The 23,110-nt window shown below is 37.8% G+C and overlaps 1 long non-coding RNA gene across 1 annotated transcript in view; it reads right to left on the bottom strand.

The window, feature by feature from the left end:
* Positions 1-6,747: 6,747 nt before the first annotated feature.
* Positions 6,748-23,110, bottom strand: part of LOC142617714 (uncharacterized) — a 44,814-nt gene continuing 28,451 nt past the window's right edge. The window contains exon 3 of the long non-coding RNA XR_012841028.1: positions 6,748-7,149. This is a non-coding gene — a long non-coding RNA (uncharacterized LOC142617714). The remainder of the gene's footprint in view (positions 7,150-23,110) is intronic.

Below are 23,110 nucleotides of genomic sequence, written 5' to 3'. Positions count from 1 at the left end.
CTAGAAGCATAATGATCCCAGAACAAGACTTTCTTATTTGTTTAGCCAGATGATGCTACAATATTCACTAGTTACTATTTGCCGAAGATGCTTTCTTGATAACAATGATTCCTTGTTGACTACTTACTTATTGATTCCTTATGCCAAACCATTTTGGCACCATGTTCCAACATTGCTGCAGCTTTCCTCTTTTGTTGACTTTCCAAGATAAGGTTTTTTCCCCAAGGTTAAAGCTATTTACCTGCTACCTTCATAATTGTTGATATTTCCACTAATATTTTGGATACAACATGACAAACTACTTTTGGCTCCAAAGCCAATCTGATTCCTTCTGAATTTAACGCTACTGTTGCTCTTGATGCCCCTCACGGGTTCTGATATGAATAGTAAAAATGTCACTATTCACTTGTACTATTCACTGCTTTATTTACTTATATAAGGGGGGTTGTCCCTTATTGTTAAACTCAGAATTCTCTTCTAGGATTTCCTTTAGAACTCTCTCTAGGACTTTCCTTAGTTTAGAATATCTCACTGATTACACAAAGCTTGTAACTAGAACCAGGACTAGCTTTCAAGCCTTGTACTACTATCCCTATTGATTACTATCCCTGTTGATCATTGTAATCTTGTGACTACTACTACTGGAAGTGTTTTGAAGTACATTCAATAAACACTTCTGTTTTCATTACTTTAAATTATTTTGATATATAACTGCTTGGCTGGTTCTACCGCCTTACTTTCAATTATCATTTATTTTGAATTATTTCATCATTTTGTAAAATATGTGCAATGATTTTGAATTATTGTTTACTTTCATCCCAAATAATTCAAAATAATTATAAAGAGCATAGTTTTTATTTCTATTAAGGGTAAATTGCAAATCAACCCCTAAAGTTTGGGGGTAATTGGATTTTACACACTGAAGTTTTAAAATTAGAATTTTACCCCCTAAAGTTTGGTGATGTCTGGATTTTACATCCTGATATTTCAGAATTTGGATTTACCCCTATATTTTAGAAGTATTTAGAATATTCCATTTTTTGAAATCAAGGTACTTACTTTCTTCTACAGTGTGATCTTCTTCATTCACAATATCAGGAGGACAACCAGTCCTAGAGCTAACAGAGGAGTTGGATCTTCACATCCTATCCACAGCAATCCTAGTTATAACACTCAATTATCATGTTTTTCTCACAACCGTTGCATTTCGTAACACATACCGCAACCAACCCTATTCCTCTCATGCCCTTACGCTCTCCTGGCTTTATGGGCCTTACTGTTTGGATCTGAGACTTCAATTTACGACTACGGTGGCGCCAACGATGGTAAGAAGAACGTAGTATCATAAGTTCAGACAGACACAAGCATAATATAGAAAACACAACAACACTATCGGCCAAGGAAAGAATGGCTCTGATACCGTAAAGGGGGAAGGACGACAACACAGAAGGTGAAAGCACAATAGTATAGTAATTCAAAGTAATAATAATTGAAAGTAAGGCGGTAGCACCAGCCAAACAGTTATATAAAAATAATTGTAATTGAAAGTAAGGCGGTAGAACCAGCCAAGCAGTTATATAAAAATAATTGTAATTGAAAGTAAGGTCGTAGCACTAGCCAAACAGTTATATCAAAATAGATCAAAAGTATTGAAACAAAAGTGTTTATTGAAAGTAATTCAAAATACTTACAGCAGTAGCAGTAGTTACAAGATTACAATAATCAACAGGGATAATAGTACAAGGCTTGAAGGCTAGTCTTGGTTCTAGTTACAAGCTTTGTGGAAATAGTGAGATATTCTGATCTATGGGAAGTCCTAAAGAGAGTTCTAAAGGAGATCCTAAGAGAGAATTCTGAATTGCAATAAGGGACAACCCCCTTATATAGGTAAATAAAGCAGTGAATAGTGACATTTTCACTATTCATATCAAGACCCATGAGGGGTATCAGGGGCGCATAATCAGGACCCGTGAGAGGCAACAGGGGCACAAAAACCAGAAGCTTTATCAGTTTGGCTTTTTTGCCGAAAGCTGTTTGGCATGTTGTGCCAAAAGCAGTCAACAAAGGGATATATCTTTAGTAGCATCAGTAGAGATAGCACCAATAAAGACAATCAGGTGAATTTTTTATCTTTAGATGAACATAGTAGACTTTTGGCATGGTGTGCCCAAAAATAGTCAACAAAAGAGACTTGGTATAAATCATCACATATTGGCCTTTGAGCTTAGCCAGACAAGAAGGAACATTAGTAGGCATTAATGGAGTGTTATAGGAGCCGAAGAAGTCAACAAAAGAAGCCTATACTCATGGTAGTCAATCAAACCATCATTCAAGGGTAAAGGAATCGTAGTAGAAGAAAAACTTTTCCCTTGGGTGAATAATGAAGCATTTAGCTGCTATGCATGCTAGGCAATTAGTATGAGGATGAATCAGGTTGAAGCAGCGTCAGAAGGATAGCCTTTATAGGGGTCCCATACAGGACAAGGATCCCACGGGAGATCATCATTACACTCATGTTCGTGATAGGTGGAGTACTGGTTACAGAAACCACAGTATAACAATGGTTCATAAATAGGATCTCTTGTGAGGAATATTCTTGGGTCATCATGGTTTGTCCATTGAAGATAGCAGACAACAGAAACATAGGGTTTATTTATGAAAACATAAATTCTATATGTACATCCAAAGAAGTGGTAATCTTTCCATAATTCTTGGGTGACATCTAGAATTCGATTATTGAAATAACTTCTCCAGCACTCAGCAAGTGCATAGGGACGTTTATGGGAAACATAAGTATTACCTTCATACCATTGACCTTGGTAAGTATAACCATTAATGAGAACAAGGTGCTTAGAGGGTTGAACATTCATCCAATTATTTTTTTCCCATTTAGGTAGAGTACTCCAGCACCTAATAGAAACATAAGGACTTTCAGCATTTGTAACAGCTTTTTGAATAACATTAGGAAATTGACTAATCTAGGCATGACTCGTCAATTTTATGAGTCTAATAAAGCCAAATTCAAACATTTGGGATACATCATCTGAACCATCTTCATAATTAATCAAAAGTCCGGGGAAGGGATGATCATTTTCATGGACTCTAAGACTACTCCCAAAACATTTTCCCCATATGCTTTTCATGTAAGCACTACTGGAACCATCAGGTTCAACAAGATTAGAAGTTATTATAACAAGAGTTTTGAAATATTTGAGCCAAAGATCAAGATCTTTGGTCATAGCCTTGCTTTCAAAAATACAAGATTGTACATCTAGAGGCAAGTTGCAACAACACTTCTTAGCAAAGATTGAGTCTTAAGACTTATTCTAGCATAATCAGTACCCATTATAGTTTTTTTATCAGTTGAATGGATTTCCTCTTTGCCAAAGAGTTGACTAATGAGGGTTGCACTATTTGGTTTATTAGAATAGCTTTTATGAGCAAGGTAGTCAACAAGGTAGTCGGCCAAAACCTCATTTTCAGTGGTAGGGTCAGCAAGGTGACTTGTGCAATCCTCATTTTGAGCAGTAAGGTTAACAAGGTGAATTCCAAGTGCTTTCATGGATCTTTTGAAAAATTTATGACGGTTTAATAAGAAGGCAGCGTGAAGGTTGTCAAGAATGAATTTAATGGAATCTAGTAGTTCACTAAAGATTCTATTATGGAATTGCAGTTCTCTGGACAAAACTTCCTGTAAAGCAATTATTATATCACCACTGGAATATGTCACCTTTGCCGGGAAAAATTCCTAAAGGGATGTTGCATTACTGGATTTTACTCTAGAAGATGCGCCTTCATGCATTACAAAAGGTTGTCTCACTGGGAGCCTTTTGTCTCACTGTAAAATCCAGACATCACCAAACTTTAGGGGATAAAATTGAAATTTTAAAATTTCAGTGTGTAAAATCCAATTACCCCCAAACTTTAGGGGTTGATTTGCAATTTACCCTTAATAGAAATAAAAACTATGCTCTTTATAATTATTTTGAATTATTTTGGATGAAAGTAAACAATAATTCAAAATCATTGCACATATTTTACAAAAAGGATGAAATAATTCAAAATAAATGATAATTGAAAGTAAGGCGATAGAACCAGCCAAGCAGTTATATATCAAAATAATTTAAAGTAATGAAAACAGAAGTGTTTATTGAATGTACTTCAAAACACTTCCAGTAGTAGTAGTCACAAGATTACAATGATCAACAGGGATAATAATCAATAGGGATAGTAGTACAAGGCTTGAAAGCTAGTCCTGGTTCTAGTTACAAGCTTTGTGTAATCAGTGAGATATTCTGAACTAAGGAAAGTCCTAGAAAGAGTTCTAAAGGAAATCCTAGAAGAGAATTCTGAGTTTAACAATAAGGGACAACCCCCCTTATATAAGTAAATAAAGCAGTGAATAGTACAAAGTGAATAGTGACATTTTTACTATTCATATCAGAACCCGTGAGGGGCATCAAGAGCAACAGTAGCGTTAAATTCAGAAGGAATCAGATTGGCTTTGGAGCCGAAAGTGGTTTGGCATGTTGTATCCAAAATATTAGTGGAAATATCAGCAATTATGAAGGTAGCAGGTAAATAGCTTTAACCTTGGGGAAAAAACCTTATCTTGGAAAGTCAACAAAAGAGGAAAGCTGTAGCAATGTTGGAACATGATGCCAAAATGGTTTGGCATAAGGAATCAATAAGTAAGTAGTCAACAAGGAATCATTGTTATCAAGAAAGCATCTTCAGCAAATAGTAACTAGTGAATATTGTAGCATCATCCGGCTAAACAAATAAGAAAGTCTTGTTCTGGGATCATTATGCTTCTAGGTAGAAGCTGCATCAGATGGGTAACCAGCATAACGGTCCCATGGAGAGGGATCCCATGGGCGATCATCATTGCATTCATGTTCATGATAAATTGAATATTGGTTGCAAAAACCACAATACATTAATGGTTCATAAACAGGATCTCTTGTGAGAAATATTCTTGGGTCATCATGTTCTGCCCATTGTAAATATCGGACTGCAAAAGCATAAGGTCTATTAAGGAAAACAGAGATTCTATCTGTACAACCAAAGAAATGGTAGTCTTTCCATAATTCTTCAGAGACATCTAGAATTCAATTATTGAAGTATTTTCTCCAACATTCAGCAAGAGCATAGAGATGCTTGTGTGAAACATGAGCATTTCCTTCATACCATTGTCCTTGGTGAGTATATCCATTAATGAGAACAAGATGCTTGGAAGGTTGAACATTCATCCAATTATTCTTTTCCCATTTGGGCAAAGTACTCCAACATCGGATGATAACATAAGGGCTTTCAACATGTGTGACAGCTTTTTGAATAATATCAGGAAATTGGTTAATATGATCTTGACTCGTTAATTTGATAAGTCTGATAAACCCAAATTTGAACATTTGAGAAAGCCAGAAGGGATCATTATCAGAACCATCTTCATAATTAACCAAAAGGTCAGGAAAAGGATGAGTTTTTTCATGTACTCTGAGACTGCTTCCAAAGTATTTTCCCCATTTCTTTTTCATGTAGCCTTTATTGGGGCCATCAGGTTCAACAATGGTAGGAGCAATTGAAACAAGGGTTTTGAAATGTTTAAGCCAAAGATCAAGATCTTTGGTCATAGCCTTGCTTTCAGAAATACAAGATTGTACTTCTGGAGGCAAGTTGGCAACAACACTTTTTAGCAAAGATTGGTTTTTTAGACTCAATCTAGCAAAATCAGTACCCATTATAGTCTTTCTATCCATTGAATGGATTTCCTCTTTGCCAAAGAGTTGACTAATCAGATTAGATTTATCATGATGGTTTTGAGAGTTAACAAGGCTATTAAAAATTTGGTCGGCAAAGGCCTCATTTTCAGTAGTAGGGTCAACAATTTGGGTAGTAAGGTTAACAAGGTGAATTTCAAGTGCTCTCATGGTTCTGTTGAATAGTTTATGGTGGTTTGAAGAGTGGGAAGCTTGGAGGTTGTCAAGAATGAATTTAATGGAATCTGGTAATTCACTATAGACTCTATTATGGAATTGCAAATCTCTATTTAATACTTCTTGTAAGGTTAATATGATATCACCACTGGAATATGTCACCTCTGCCGGGACAAATTCCTGAAGGGATGTTGCATTACTGGATTCTACTCCAGAAGATGCACCTTCATGCATTACAAAAGGATGTCCCACTGGGAACCTTTCATATTGAGGAAAGTCTTGTGCAGGTGCTTTCCCCTTGTTCCTCTTCTCTGCCGAAGAAGTCATAATATTCCACTTAGTAGTGGTAGTATTAAATCTTACTTTCTCCTACCAAGTAAGGGAGAAGATGTTAAGCCAGTTGGCCATAGTCAATAGTTCAACGATAGAATGTTTTTTGGGAAAATGAGAGTAAATATTATCAGTAAAATCCTTTTGAAAAATACGTTTCAAAAGCCAGAGTATAGTAGTAATATATCTTAGTTGTGCAGGACAATAAGCTTTAGAATGACAATGATCATTGTTGGAAATATTGGGGTAGGAAGAAGACTTGTTCCAGACATACTATATCCATTTTAAAGACTTGGTCAAAAGTCTAGTGCTAGGGATTCTTTTTTAAATTGTAGTATTCGTAGGACATTCTTTGGTGAAGATAATATTTTCACTAAAGTTTTTCTCATTATGCAAGTCAACAAAAAAGACATCAATATTGTCAGGACAATTATCATTCAGCAAAACTTTGTGACAATTATCAATTATTGATGGTAGCAAATTATCAGAGAGTTGTCCACTAGTTTTCTTAGAGCTATCTTTTTGTTTAATGAAGTTAAGATGTTTATTAACAAGAATTGTCAAGAATGAATTTAATGGAATCTGGCAGTTCACTAAAGATTCTATTATGGAATTGCAGTTCTCTGGACAAAACTTCCTGTAAAGCAATTATTATATCACCACTGGAATATGTCACCTTTGCCGGGAAAAATTCCTAAAGGGATGTTGCATTACTGGATTTTACTCTAGAAGATGCGCCTTCATGCATTACAAAAGGTTGTCTCACTGGGAGCCTCTTGTCTTGAGGATAGCCCTCTACCAGTGCTTTCCCCTTGTTCTTCTTCTTTGCTGAAGAAGGCATTATATTCCACTTACTAGTGGTAGTATCAATATTTACATTTTCCTGCCAAGTAAGGGAGAAGATGTTAAGCTAGCTGGCCATAGTTAACAGTTTAATGATAGAATATTTTTTGGGGAAATGAGAGTAAATGTTATCAGTAAAGTTCTTTTGAAAAGTATTTTTCAAAAGCCATAGTATAGTAATAGTATGATTTAGTTGTGCAAGACGATAGGCTTTAGAATGGTAATGATCAATCTTGGAAATACTAGGATAGTAGAACAGCTTGGTCTGGACATTGATGGGGAACCTAGCCTAGTCTAAGGGGTCGGTCAAAATTTTATGATGAATAACAGGACTAGGAGTTCCTATTTGAAGTGCAATATTCGTTTGAATAGGAATATTTTTTTTACTAAAGTCTTTAACATAGGGTAATTCAATAATATGTTTCTTTCTATGCCAAAAAGCATTAGAAATATAAGAGCAGTCATCGTTCATCAAGATTCTTCCTAAAGTATTTACTTTATCATAAATAAAGTTAAAAGTATCATCATTATAGGTTTCAAACTTTGGGGATAGTGTTGTAAGCACCTTGTTCTATTAGGTGCTGGAGTACTCTACCTAAATGGGAAAAGAATAATTGGATGAATGTTCAACCCTCCAAGCACCTTGTTCTCATTAAGGGTTATACTTACCAAGGTCAATGGTATGAAGGTAATACTTATGTTTCCCATAAACGTCCCTATGCACTTGCTGAGTGCTAGAGAAGTTATTTCAATAATCGAATTCTAGATGTCACCTAAGAATTATGGAAAGATTACCACTTCTTTGGATGTATAGATAGAATTTTTGTTTTCATAAATAAACCCTATGTTTCTGCTGTCCGCCATATTCAATGGACAAACCATGATGACCCAAGAATATTCCTCACAAGAGATCCTATTTATGAACCATTGTTATACTGTGGTTTCTATAACCAGTACTCCACCTATCACTAACATGAGTGTAATGATGATCCCCCGTGGGATCCTTGTCTAGTATGGGACCCCTATGAAGGCTATCCTTCTAATGCTGCTTCTACCTGATTCATCCTCATACTAATTGCCTAGCATGCATAGCGGCCAAATGCTTCATTATTCATCCAAGGGAAAAGTTTTTCTTCTACTACGATTCCTTTACCCTTGAATGATGGTTTGATTGACTACCATGAGTATAGGCTTCTTTTGTTGACTTCTTCGGCTCCTATAACACTCCATTAATGCCTACTAATGTTACTTCTTGTTTGGCTAACCTCAAAGGCCAATATGTGATGATTTATACCAAGTCTCTTTTGTTGACTATTTTTGGGCACACCATGCCAAAAGTCTACTATGTTCATCTAAAGATAAAAAATTCACCTGATTGTCTTTATTGGTGCTATCTCTACTGATGCTATTGAAGATATATTCCTTTGTTGACTGCTTTTGGCACAACATGCCAAACCACTTTCGGCACAAAAGCCAAACTAATAAAGCTTCCGGTTTTTGCGCCCCTGCTGCCTCTCACGGGTCCTGATTATGTGCCCCTGATACCCCTCACGGGCCTTGATATGAATAGTGAAAAATGTCACTATTTACTGCTTTATTTACCTATATAAGGGGGGTTGTCCCTTATTACAATTCAGAATTCTCTCTTAGGATCTCCTTTAGAACTCTCTTTAGGACTTCCCTTAGATCAGAATATCTCACTATTTCCACAAAGCTTGTAACTAGAACCAGGACTAGCCTTCAAGCCTTGTACTACTATCCCTGTTGATTACTGTAATCTTGTAACTACTGCTACTGCTACTGCTACTGCTGTAAGTGTTTTGAATTACTTTCAATAAACACTTCTGCTTCAATACTTTTGATCTATTTTGATATAACTGCTTGGCTGGTGCTACCACCTTACTTTCAATTACAATTATTTTTATATAACTGCTTGGCTGGTTCTACTGCCTTACTTTCAATTATTATTACTTTGAATTACTATACTGTTGTGCTTCCACCTTCTGCGCTGTCGTCCTTCCCCCTTTATGGTATTAGAAGTCCTAAAGAGAGTTCTAAAGGAGATCCTAATAAAGAATTCTGAATTGCAATAAGGGACAACCCCCTTATATAGGTAAATAAAGAAGTGAATAGTGACATTTTTTACTATTCATGTCAAGAACCGTGAGGAGTATCAGGGGCGCATAATCAAGACCCGTGAGAGGTAGCAGGGGTGCAAAAATCGGAAGCTTTATCAGTTTGGCTTTTGTGCCGAAAGTAGTTTGGCATGTTGTGCCAAAAGTAGTCAACAAAGGGATATATCTTTAGTAGCATCAGTAGAGATAGCACCAATAAAGACAATCAGGTGAATTTTTTTTATCTTTAGATGAACATAGTAGACTTTTGGCATGGTGTGCCCAAAAGTAGTCAACAAAAGAGACTTGGTATAAATCATCACATATTGGCCTTTGAGCTTAGCTGGACAAGAAGGAACATTAGTAGGCATTAATGGAGTGTTATAGGAGCCAAAGAAGTCAACAAAAGAAGCCTATTCTCATGGTAGTCAATCAAACCATCATTCAAGGATAAAAGAATAGTAGTAGCAGAAAAACTTTTCCCTTGGATGAATAATGAAGCATTTGGCCGCTATGCATGCTAGGCAATTAGTATGAGGATGAATCAGGTAGAAGCAGTGTTAGAAGGATAGCCTTCATAGGGGTCCCATATAGGACAAGGATCTTACGGGGGATCATCATTACACTCATGTTCGTGATAGGTGGAGTACTGGTTATAGAAACCACAGTATAACAATGGTTCATAAATAGGATCTCTTGTGAGGAATATTCTTAGGTCATCATGGTTTGTCCATTGAAGATGGTGGACAACAGAAACATAGGGTTTATTTATGAAAACATAAATTCTATCTGTACATCCAAAAAAGTGGTAATCTTTCCATAATTCTTGGATGACATCTAGAATTCGATTATTGAAATAACTTCTCCAGCACTCAGCAAGTGCATAGGGACGTTTATGGGAAACACAAGTATTACCTTCATACCATTGACCTTGGTAAGTATAACCATTAATGAGAACAAGGTGCTTGGAGGGTTGAACATTCATCCAATTATTCTTTTCCCATTTAGGTAGAGTACTCCATCACCTAATAGAACAAGGTGCTTACAACACTATCCCCAAAGTTTGAAACCTATAATGATGATACTTTTAAATTTTTTCATGATAAAGTAAATACTTTAGGAAGAATCTTGATGAACAATGATTGCTCTTATATTTCTAATGCTTTTTGGCTAGAAAGAAACATATTATTGACTTACCCTATGTTAAAGACTTTAGTAAAAAACATATTCCTATTCAAACGAATATTGCACTTCAAATAGGAACTCCTAGTCCTGTTATTCATGATAAACTTTTGACCGACCCTTTAGACTGGGTCAGGTTCCCCATCAATGTCCAGACCATGCTTTTCTACTATCCCAATATTTCCAAGATTGATCATTATCATGCTAGAGCCTGTCGTCTTGCACAACTAAGTCATGCTATTACTATACTAAGGTTTTTGAAAAATACTTTTCAAAAGAACTTTACTGATAACATTTGCTCTCATTTCCCCAAAAAACATTCTATCATTAAACTGTTAACTATGGCTAGCTGGCTTAACATCTTCTCCCTTACTTGGTAGGAAAAAGTAAATATTAATATTACCACTAGTAAGTGGAATATAATGCCTTCTTTAGTAGAGAAGAAGAACAAGGGGAAAGCACCGGCAGAGGGCTATCCTCAAGACAAAAGGCTCCCCGCGGGACTACCTTTTGTAATGCATGAAGGCGCATCTTTTGGAGTAAAATCCAGTAATGCATCTAGAGTATTTTCTTCATCATATTCTTCATCATGTCCAAACCAATCTTTTGGATAAGGTTGGGGGTATGTATAATAAGGACTTTCTGCAACAGAGCCTTCTTCATCAGAATTTCTATTAGCAACATCCTTTTCTTCTCTAATCTTTTTTTCGAGAAGAGCATATAGAGCTTCCTTGCTTAGATCATCATAAGAATCCTTAATCACTTTGGAGGATGAAGTAGATGGTGTAATGTCAGATGAGCCAAATGCCCCGGAGAATGCTGCTTGGGTAGAGGCTTAGGAGAGATTCTTTTGTAAACATTATCCATGATTTGTGGAACATAACCAAGTTTATCCCACCATTTAACATACCAATGTCTGGTAAGGATATCATCTTCTTTTTTGTATTGCCATTTTAAAATCCAAGGGATTTTTCATATATATATATATATATATATATATATATATATATATATATATACCTCTTGCAAGTGCTTTCCCTTTGTTCCTCTTCTCTGCCGAAGAAGTCATTCTCCACTTACTAGTGGTATTATAAATTATTTGCTCCTAATCCTGCCAAGAGATATTTGGACAAGCCAAAGTTTTAAAATAATTGTTTATAAATCTCTTATTGTTGAAAACAAAGGATGTCGAGAAGCAAATACTTTTATGATGGATGCATGATGATATTTGGGACTGAATGGGGTCAAAGGGATCATCAACTATTGAGGGGGTGGTAGATGTTAAGAATTCAAGATTCTTTGCTTGATTGGCCCCAAATGAATTCGTTGGCACAAATGGATCAAGGTTCTGGGCTTGATTGGTACCATGGGGTGTAATAGGTGGAAGGATTTTGGAATTGATAGTGTTAAGAGTCTTAGACATAGAAACTTTCTAGAGGGTGCTTACCTTACAAGGTTCTGGGCTTCTAAGGAACTGAAACTTGACTGTCTAGCCAAAGGGATGGGTATTGATTCCTTCACTGTCTGTGATGAAAGGATACAATAGACACATGAAAGGGTTTCCTAGGATGGCCCTATCTGTTATGTTCTTGACGAGGACAAATGTGGTTGTGAAACATATGTTTTCCTGGCAAACATGGGCTTTTGGGATTTTGAATTCAATCTGCATTTTTCCGCCCCTTGCGGATGTCAATCTCTCCTTGGTCTTTTTGAAATATTTGGAGGGAATGATTCCTTCTTGAATGCAGTTGAGATCAGCACCTGAGTCTATCAAAGCTATGACCTCAAATTCAAAATCTTTGCTGATGACAATCCTGACTTTGGAGTGCCATTTCTAGAAGTTAATCCTACTGATGTGTCTAAGAACTTCTCACTGGATGGTTCTTGGATCATGTCTGCTATAGGGTTAACAGATTCATTAACTTCTTCATTAAAAGGGTTTTGAAATGAGGGACATTCTTCATTGCCTTGATGAGAAGTATTTTCCAAATGTTTTACTCTTTGATCAAGGAAATTGTGATCGACCCTAAGAATGGTTAGTTCTTGCTTGAGGGTTCCAATATCAGATTTTGTTTCCTTGACTTCCTTTTGAAGGTCGTTGACCGTAACTTCCTTCTTGGAGTTGGTGAACCTATTGTAGATATTTTCTAAGTCTACTTTGGGCTCTTGGATCCTCAGTTCAGGTTTATTAGTTTCCCGTACTAAGGTTTCATGGAATTTGGTAAGCTTTTGAGCTTTAATGACTGGGTCTTCGATCTGTTCTATGAGATCTAAGATGAGCTCTTCTTGCTTACTGAGAACATTGATAGTTTTGTTCCTACAACAACTATCTTTGCAAGGTATGGGTGCATCCGGGCCACTAGAGGTATTGAAGGAGGCTCTAGAGGTTTCATAGGATGTTTGGTATAACTGTTGGATCTCTTGGTCACTAGAACTGCTGGAAGACTTACTTTCCGAATGGTCAAGTTCTAATAACTTAAAGATCTCGTCCTTATTGGGTTGGTCATTAACAAGGGTGTTGATAAGGGATTTGGCCTTAGCTCTACACTTTTTTCATGAAATGGCCTCTTTTTCCACAATTGAAGCATTTTCCTAATGCTTTGGAAATTGATTTTCCTGTGGATTTGGATTTTCCTTTCTTATAGATATCATCCTTACTGTACTTTTGCTTTCTATAATACTTGGAGGCTATTTTCTTCCTATGGAATTTCTCAGAGGATTCCTTTTCTCTGTAGTTGGATTTCCTTTTGGGCTCCTAATGCCTTAGAGATTGTAAGGGGGTAAGTTACAGGCAAAGGCCGACCGGGGCCATATAATTACAAAAGTAAAGGCCGCCTAAGGCCACCTGGTTACAAAAGTAAAAATCGACTGGAATAATACTAGTGTAAGGAGGTGCCATCTGATTACAAGTATTGGGTTGTAAAGAGGAGGCAAAGTTGAGCTTTTTAATTGGACCTGCAATTGGGATTCTAATTGGACTTGCCTCAGAATGGAGTCTTGGCTACCTTATATAGTGGAGAGAGCCTTGGATTCTTCTGAAGATTGCTGAAAATTTGGAAGGTAAAATGCTTTTATTGGGGGTGAAAAGCTTTTCCACCGAAAGCAAATAGTACTTCTGGAATCTTGTGTCGGGTACCATTCATGAATAGTAACTGTTACTGTTCATGAATAGTGTCTTGTCTCCTTACTTTTCCGGGGTACTGTTTATCTACAGTGACTGGTATTGTGGATGAATAGTAGCCTGTCTGAAGTTCTGCTGAGTGCGGTACCGTTCATAACAGTGACTGGTGTTGTTCTTGAATAGTAATTGGATTGGAAACTTGAATAATTCTTATCCTGAGTAGTGACTGGTACTAGTCAGAATAATCTAATCGCTATCCAAATTGTAACCATCGTAGGGATCTTGTGAATCCTGGAAAGGGTCAATTAGATTGCAGTTTATTGAGGCTTCTGAAGGGGAAAGAGAAACCTTTTCTTCTGACTTTAGCTGTTCTGATCCGAGAAGAAGCTGTTGGGCAAGATTTTTTTAGTTCCTTGCTAGATTTTCCGGTGACCTGGATGGAGTCTAGACTGAGACCTTGTAACCATTCTTTGAACAGGAGGAGGAAAGTCCTTATGGATCTGATTGATGATCTGATCAATCCTAAGGTTGTCACTCCCCTATGTCATTTCTTTAATCAGTATCATAAGCATCTGATGGGCACCCGTCATAAGGATCCCATGGTGGATCATCATTGTGATCATGCTCATCATAAATGGCATACTGGTTGCATAATCCACAGTATATCAATGGTTCATAGTTTGGTTCCATTGTAATGAATTGATTGGGATTAATGTAACCGACTCTGTGTAGGTCTAGGATGGAAACAAAATAAGGCTTGGTAGTGAATACAAAATTCCTTCCTATGTTTCCTACAAAATGATAGTTCTTCCATAGATCTTGGACCGTGTCAAGGATTTCATTGTTAAAATAATTTCTCTAATAATCAGCAAGAGCATACGGATTATCATAGGATAAGTAGGAGTTTCTTTCATACCATGGACCTTGGCGAGTGTACCCATTAATGAGTACTAAGTGTGTGGAGGGCTGGACAGTCATCCATTTGTTTCTGCCCCATTGTGGGATTGTGCTCTAGCATCTGATGGAAACAAAAGGACTTTTGATTTGAGTCACAACCTATTGGATGATTTGTGGAAACTGGTTGATCTGATTATGGCTTGATAACTTAATCATTCTTATGAAGCCATATTCAAACATTCTTGACAACCAGCTAGGATCCCTTTCTGAGTCGTTAGATCCATCTTCATAGTTAATGAGAAGACCTGGAAATGGATTTCTTTGTTCATATACTCTGAGACTGCTCCCAAAGTAATCTTCCCATCTAGCCTGGACAAAGATATCATCTGTATCATCTGAATTATCTCCAAAGACTGGGAAAGTAGTAGTAACCAATGTTTTGAAATGTTCAAACCATTTGTCGGATGATTCAAACATTGCCTTAGATCCTAAAATACTAGTTTGTATCTCAGGAAGTAAGTTGGCAATAGCACTTCTCAAAATAATAGCCAAATCACCACTAGAATATGTCACCTCTGTCGGGACAAATTCCTGAAGGGATGTTGATCCTCTTTGGTTTCCCTTAGAGGATGCGCTTTCATGCATTACAAAAGACTGTCCCGCTGGTAATCTTTTGTCTTCAGGATAGCCATAGATAGTTTATCAGAGCAGGAAATCCTAAACAAGATCCAGCATATGACCATGGTAGCCAGCAACTACTTGGACGAAGGACGTTCCCACACAGAGGTCATAGAGCTCATAGCATTAGGATTTAGAGGAAAACTTTTGCAATGGTGGAGCAACTGCCTAATAGAAGAGTCTAAGGAAGACATCGAGAATGCAATCCAAAAAGATGAGGAAGGAACCCCCATCTTTGATGAACGCATAGGAAGAGGAATTCCTGATGGAGTAAATACCCTGATCTATGAGATGGAAAGTAAATACCTTGGCCTCCTAATCAATTATGAAGATGGTGCAGATGAAGAGGACAGAGACCCAAGCTGGCTTTCACAAATGTTTGAATATGGTTTTATCAGGCTTATCAAGTTAACTCACCATAATCAAATCAGCCAGTACAACCTTTGTGACACAGATCAAAAGTCCATTTGTTTTCATTAGATGCTAGAGCACAATCCCACAATGGGAAAGAAACAACTGGATGACAGTACAACCTGCACACCATCTTGTATTGGTTAATGGGTACTTCCACCAAGGACCCTGGTATGAAGGAGATTCCCACCTATCCTACAGAGACCCTTATGCTTTTGCCGATTGCTAGAGAAACTACTTCAACAATGAAATTCTAAACGTCACAAGAGAACTATGGAGTGATTATCATTTCATAGGAAATACAGGAAGAATTTCAGTGTTTACCACCAGGCCATACTCCACTGCCGTCAACCTCCAAAAGATTGGCAACAGCAACCCCAGAAGGTTCTTTACACATGGATGGATCCATACTATGAACCATTAATATATTGTGGTCTCTGCAACCAATATGCTCTCTACCATGAACAGAATGCAACTATGATCCCCCTTGGGATCCATATGATGGGTATCCATCTGATGCCCCTTCTACAGACTAAATATCCAACATGAGGAAATAAAGGACCTTATGACTAAATCGGTCATCAGTCGATGAAATAAGGCATTCCCTCCAGTTTAGAGAATGGTTACAAGATCTCAGTCTAGTCTAGACTCTGTCCAGGACGCTGAAAAATCTAGTAAGGAATTGAAAAATCTTGCCCAGTAGTTGCTTCTCCGGTAAGAGTAGCTAGAGTCAGAAGAAAAGGTTTCTCCTGCCTCTTCAGAAGCCTCAGTCAATCGATGTCCTTTTGACCCATTCTAGGATTCTCAAGATCCCTACGATGGTTACAATTTGGATAGCGATTAGATTATTCTGACTAGCACCAGTCACTACTCAGGATAAGAATTATTTAGAATAAGATTCCAATCTGGTTACTATTCAAGAACAGCACCAGTCACTGTTATGAACAGTACCCGCACTTAGCAGAATTTCAGACAGGTTACTATTCATCCACAGTACCAGTCACTATAGATAAACAGTACCCCGAAAAAGCAAGGAGACAAGACACTATTCAAGAACAGCACCAGTCACTATTATGAACAGTACCCGCACTTAGCAGAATTTCAGACAGGTTACTATTCATCCACAGTACCAATCACTATAGATAAACAGTACCCCGAAAAAGTAAGGAGACAAGACACTATTCAGGAACAGTACGGTTACTATTCATGAACAGTACTCGACACAAGATTCCAAAAGCACTATTTGCTTTTGGTGGAAAAGGTTTTCACCCTCAGTAAAAGCATTTTACCTTTCGGATTTTCAGCAATCTTCAGAAGAATCCAAGGCTCTCTCCATTATATAAGATAGCCAAGACTCCATTCTGAAGCAGGTCCAATTAGAATCCCAATTGCAGGTCCAATTGGAGTTCCAATTGAAAAGCTCAGCTTTGCCTCCTCTTTACAACCCAATACTTGTAATCAGATGGCACCTCCTTACCCTAGTCAGTTTTTACTTTTGTAACTAGATGGCCTCAGTCGGCCTTTACTTTTGTAATTATATGGCCCCAGTTGGCCTTTACCTGTAACTTACCTCCCTTTTGGTATCAGAGCCGTTTAATCACGTGGCAAGAACTCTAAGGCTGTCAGGCTCCTAGAGGTTGTGCCTAAAACATTAAGTTGGGGATTCTTACTAGTTGAAACTCGTGAAAGGGTGACTGGTTCCTTCTTCACTAGCTCTTCTAGCTTCTGGGTGACTATTTCTAAGGCTGTTTTGTCCTTAGGTTTGAGGCTTGTATGTCTAGTTATGGGAAGTTTAACTAGAGGCTTTTCTAAGGTTTGGATAGGTTTGCTGGAGTTTCCTAGCTGGAGGATTACCTTATTCTCAACCCTATCTTCTATCCTATCAAGCTATTTTCCTATAACATCTAAACACTGATTGATGTAGTTGTTTTGCTCTATCACTTTCTTAACTGGTTTCTCTTCACTGGAGGGAACTTGAAAGAGGAGGCAACTACATCACTTTCTCGATGTTTAAAGGTTATGCTTTCTAGGGGTGGATGACTGGACCAGACAACTTCCTTAGTATATTCTTTGGTCCAATTTGTTTTGGTAATAACACAAGACTTTTTGTGCCATTCAAAATGGTTCTCGAAGTATTCAAAGAAAGGGACATTGCTAGATATCTCTTTCATGAATGCTTTCCATCCTTCCAATACCTCTTTCTTTTGCTCTCTGGTATGGTTGGCTCTATAAGCTTCCCTTTTGACTCTGTTTTCTTCAGAATCAAATTCCTTGCCTAAAGCTACTAGGTCAGGAGTAAAGTTCTTCCTAATTACCATGAGCTAGTGATCTATTGGAGGGTACTGGGGTTCTTACTAAAATGGTTGTTCCATATCAGTCCCAGATGGGGATGGAGGGGATTGTTCATGGTTGTCTTCCTCATCGATAAATGAATCCTGTTTGGCTGGGTAGCAAGGTGTACTAACCTAAGATTTGGTCTTGACTCCCTGAAGTTATAAACCTAAATCTCTTCTAGACTTTGGGAATGGTGCCAAAGGTCTGGTTGAGCTACACTGGATGTAGATCTATCTCTAAGAAGGATAGGTGACTACCTAGTGGGTTGGCGTAGATCTATTGGGGATCTAAACCTTGACTTATCTAAAGGTATTCTAAACCTAGATTCCTCATAATCCAAAGGGGTTCTAAATCTAGACTGCTAAAAACTTAACCTAATCGTTCCATCAGCTAGTGGTTGGACAAAATCTAGATCTGGATCCTGGACTGGGTTTTGGATCTGGAGAGGATAATTTTCATTCTCTAGAGTCGAACTTGTGGGAAATGTGACCTCAGACCACTTCAGGGTTCTGGGTACCTGAATCTTGGCTCTAGGGTCAGTGGTTTGAATGAGAGTGGTTTCTCCCATCTTCTTTTTGTCAAGTGCCTGGACATTTAGATTTGTTCTCATGCACTTGTAGTAAACTCTATATATCAAAGCTATCTGGCTGGTTCCCTACACCATAAGGGTTCCATATGTCTTGATATTAAGTGTAAATGCTTTCATAACATGTTCATCATGAAAGAAAACTGTGAAATCAGGGAAATAGTTAAAATGAACTGGTCCACTGCTAAGACTGGTTTCTATGGTTCCTAAGAGGCTGTCATTAAACCTGATATGACGAGTATCTCTGAGGGCCATAAGGATTGAACTATTCAACCCTTTTCTGATGAGAGGTTTAACTCCGACTTGGACTAAACTTATGTGTAGGAAGTTATGTCCTTGTTTCCTATGTTCTATTAGGGCGGATGGAGTTAACAAGTAGCAAGTCTCGTATTCCTTGTTTATTCCATAAACTTGTTCTGTAGTCTTGACATGGTAATCTGTTTTGAAAGCCTTTTTCAAAGACCATGAGGACTTATAGATCTGGATGGTGGGGACTTTTGGGATATTCCAATCTCCTATGTCTAAATCTACATCTAATAACTCATATGACTCAGAATTGATAATTCCAACATCTTGTGGGATTTCAGGAAGGGACGGTGGTTGGGAACATCTAGAACTGGTAAAAGAGTAACTTCTAAAGAACCTATTCATCGTTCTGGATTAAAAGCTTAAAACAAACAATCACAACCTAATCACCTTTAACCTCAAACTTCTTGATCTAACCTTAGATCTGAAACAGGGTGTTCAAACAAGACAATTGCCTTCTCTTGTGCAAACTTCAACCTCCTATTACCACAATCCTTCAAACTGCAGGACCACCCTAAAATGCCTGACACACGGCTAACACGGGCTGACCAACACAGAACAGGAGGATACCGGGACTTACTGGGTTAACAAACAACACAGATCTGGTCTTACAGGTCTCAACAGTACACATTTGTCACAAACTGTGGGGCTAAACACAGAAATAAGGAGAAGCAGATAACTGGGATGCAAAATTTAATTTGGGCCAATAATCACAAAATAATAAACAGAAGAGTTAAGAAGGAGACTTAGCCTACCAACGGTATAAAGTTAAAAGATGGAGACAGAAGATGATGATGAAATAGTAACATATAAAGAAATAAATGAATGCGAATGGAAGAGTTATCATAAAGTAGATGTAAAACAAAATATGGGGAATGGGAGATATATCCATGAAAATAATCAAAATAATGATAATACTCAAAATAATTGGATAACTATGGCGGCGATGCCTGCCAACTTAATTGAATATAAAATGTAACTTACAACTTCGACGGCCAAACTTGGCTCTGATACCAAAAGGGGGGTAAGTTACAGGCAAAGACCGACTGGAGCCATATAATTACAAAAGTAAAGGCTGACTGAGGCCATCTGGTTACAAAAGTAAAAATTGACTGAGGTAATACTAGTGTAAGGAGGTGCCATCTGATTACAAGTATTGGGTTGTAAAGAGGAGACAAAGTTGAGCTTTTCAATTGGAACTCCAATTATATATATATATATATATATATATATATATATATATATATATATATATCGGCCATGTGCGGAAAATACAGATAAAGGCCGACTAAGGCCATGGGGTTACAATTGTGAAAATCGGCTAAGGTATTACAAGTGTAAGGGGAAGCCATCTGATTACAAGTGCTGGATTGTAAAAAGAAGGGAGGTAATTGACACTACAATTGGAATAATCAATTCGAAGTCTTATGAGTTATCAGATGTAGATTTAGACATAGGATATTGGAATATCCCTAAAGTTTCCACCAACCAGATCATCCCTTCACCAAAGAAAACCCCAGAGCTCCAGGTTTTAAATATCCGCACAGATTTTGGTAGTTCTAGCAGAACCTCTTCTGACAGTGAAAAGGAGATAGAACCTCTTGAAGCTACCTGACTAGCACCAGTCACTCACCAGGATAAGATTCCAATCCGGTCACTATTCCAAATCAGCACCAGCCACTGATATGAACAGTACCCGCACCCAGCAAATTTCCTGACAGATTGCTATTCATCCAAACAGCGACAGATGAACAGTACTCCGAAAAGCAAGGGGACAAGTCACTATTCATGAACAGTAACAATTACTGTTCACAAGACACAATCATTCAGAAGCACTGTTTGCTTTCGGTGGAAAAGGTTTTCACCCCAGTAAAAGCAATTTACCTTCCATGATTTCAACAATCTTCAGAAGACTCCAAGGCTCCCTCCAATCTATATAAGGTAGCCAAGGCTCCATTCTGAGGCAGGCTAAATTGTAGTGTCAATTACCTCCCTTCTTTTTACAATCCAACACTTGTAATACCTTAGCCGGTTTTCACAATTGTAACCCCATGGCCTCAGTCGGCCTTTATCTGTATTTTTCGTACATGGCCTCAATCGGCCTTAGTGTGCATTTGGGAGGGGCTGAAACGCCCAGCATTTGCGTTTTAGCCCCTTCCCTTTTCTTTTTTCTTCACTGGGACGCGCATTGTGTACTGTTCATTGGCCATGAACAGTGATTTTAGGCTAATGAACAGTGATTTTAAGCGTGAACAGTGTTTTTTACCCATTAAAAAATTATTTTGCCACAGTATTTTTCAGTTTCAGTTTTCAATTTCAGCTACATCCAAACGGACCATTAGTCTATACCTTATCCCCCTTTTGGTATCAGAGCAAATCTACAATAAGCCTCCCAAGTCAAAGAAGGAAGTTTCAGTTAACAACCTTCAAAAGGAAGCTAAAGAGATTAAGTATGAAATTAGAACTTTAAAGCAGAACCTTAGAGCCAAGGTAGATTTGGAACATAGATGGTTTATCAGAGCAAGAAGTCCTAAACAAAATCCAACATATGACTATGGTAGCCAATAACTACCTGGACGAAGGTCGTCCTCACAAGGAAGTCATAGAAATGATGGTTTTAGGATTCACAGGAAAACTCCTACAATGGTGGAACAACTGCCTAACTGAAATATCTAAAGAAGACATCAAGCATGCAGTTCAAAAAGATGAGGAAGGAACCCCCATCTTTGACAATGTTGAAAGAAGAGTTCCTGATGGAGTCAATACCCTAATTTATATGATCATGAAACACTTCATAGGAAAACCTAGCAACATAACATCTAGGATTTACGAGCAGTTAAGTAACCTTAGATGTAAAACCCTAGGTGACTACCGGTGGTATGAAGATGTCTTTACTATCCGATTCATGCATAGGAGTGATTGTAACTCTCCATTTTGGAAGGAGAAGTTCATTGATGGATTACCCACACTCTTTGGCCAAAAAGTCAAGGAAACCCTTTGCAGCCCCTTAGGTGTCATAGATTATGATAACCTAACCTATGCAGACATCTCTAGCACCATTTGAAGTGAAGGAATGAAGATGTACAGAGATCTCAAGATCCAAAGCCAAGTCAACAAGAACAAAGCCAAGTACGAAATGGGACATTTTTGTACACAGTATGGCTTACCTTCAGTCAACCCTTCCAAAAGGAATCTAAGTACAGAGGCAAACAACCCTATGAGAAATCCCATAAGAAGAAAGCAGCAACCAAGTATTATAGAAAACAGCAGTACAAGACTGATGATTTCTATAAGAAAGGAAAGTCCAAGGAATCCATTCCACAAGCATCAGGAAAATGCTTCAATTGTGGAAAGAAAGGTCATTTCAAGAAAGAATGTCGAGCCAAAGCAAAGTCCCTTATCAACACCCTTGTCAATGACCAACCTAGCATAAAGGAGATCTTTAAATTACTTGAACTTGACCACTCTAATAGTGAGTCATTCAGTAGTGCTAGTGACCGAGAACTCCGACAGATATTCCAGTAATCCTCTGAACCCTCTAGGACCAGTACCTCTAGTGGCCCAGATGAACCCACACCTTGCAAAGATGGTTGTTGTAGGAACAAGACTATCAATGTTCTCACTAAGCAAGAAGAGCTCCTTCTAGACCTCATAGAGGCAATAGAAGACCCAGTCATCAAAGCTCAGAAGCTTACCCAGTTCCATCAAACTTTAGTAAAGGCAACCAGTAAACCTGAACTTAGGATCCAGCAACCCAAGATAGATTTAGAGCAAATCTACAATAGATTTACCAAATCAAAGAAGGAATTTACAGTCAACGGCCTTCAAAAGGAAGCTAAGGAGACCAAATCAGAAATTAGAACCCTAAAGTAAGAACTAACCATTCTCAGGGTTGATTATGATCTCCTTAATCAAAGAGTCCAACAATCGGAAAATGCTCATCACCCAGACAATGAAGAAATTCCCTCATTTCAGAACCACTCTGATGATGATAAAGATGAAACAGTTAACCCTACAACTGATCTAATCCAAGAACCATCTGAGAAGTTCTTAGATACCATTAGTAGTATTAACTTCCAGAAATGGCATTCCAAAGTCAAGATTGTCATTAGCAAAGAATGAATTCGAGGTCATAGCCTTAATTGATTCAGGTGCTGATCTCAACTGCATTCAAGAAGGAATCATTCCCTCCAAGTACTTCAAAAGGACTACGGAGCGATTGACATCCGCTAGTGGTGGAAGAATGCAAATTGAATTCAATCTCCCACAAGCCCATGTTTGCCAAGATGGAATATGTTTTAAAACAAAATTTGTCCTTGTTAGAAACATGATGGATAGGGTCATCCTAGGAAATCCTTTCTTGTGTTTGTTA

This window comes from Castanea sativa, chromosome 11 (assembly GCF_040712315.1).
Source record: "Castanea sativa cultivar Marrone di Chiusa Pesio chromosome 11, ASM4071231v1".
Classification (NCBI taxonomy): Eukaryota; Viridiplantae; Streptophyta; class Magnoliopsida; order Fagales; family Fagaceae; genus Castanea; species Castanea sativa.
The sequence above is the reverse complement of the archived record's forward strand: the minus strand, read 5'-3'. Positions and strand labels throughout refer to the sequence as shown.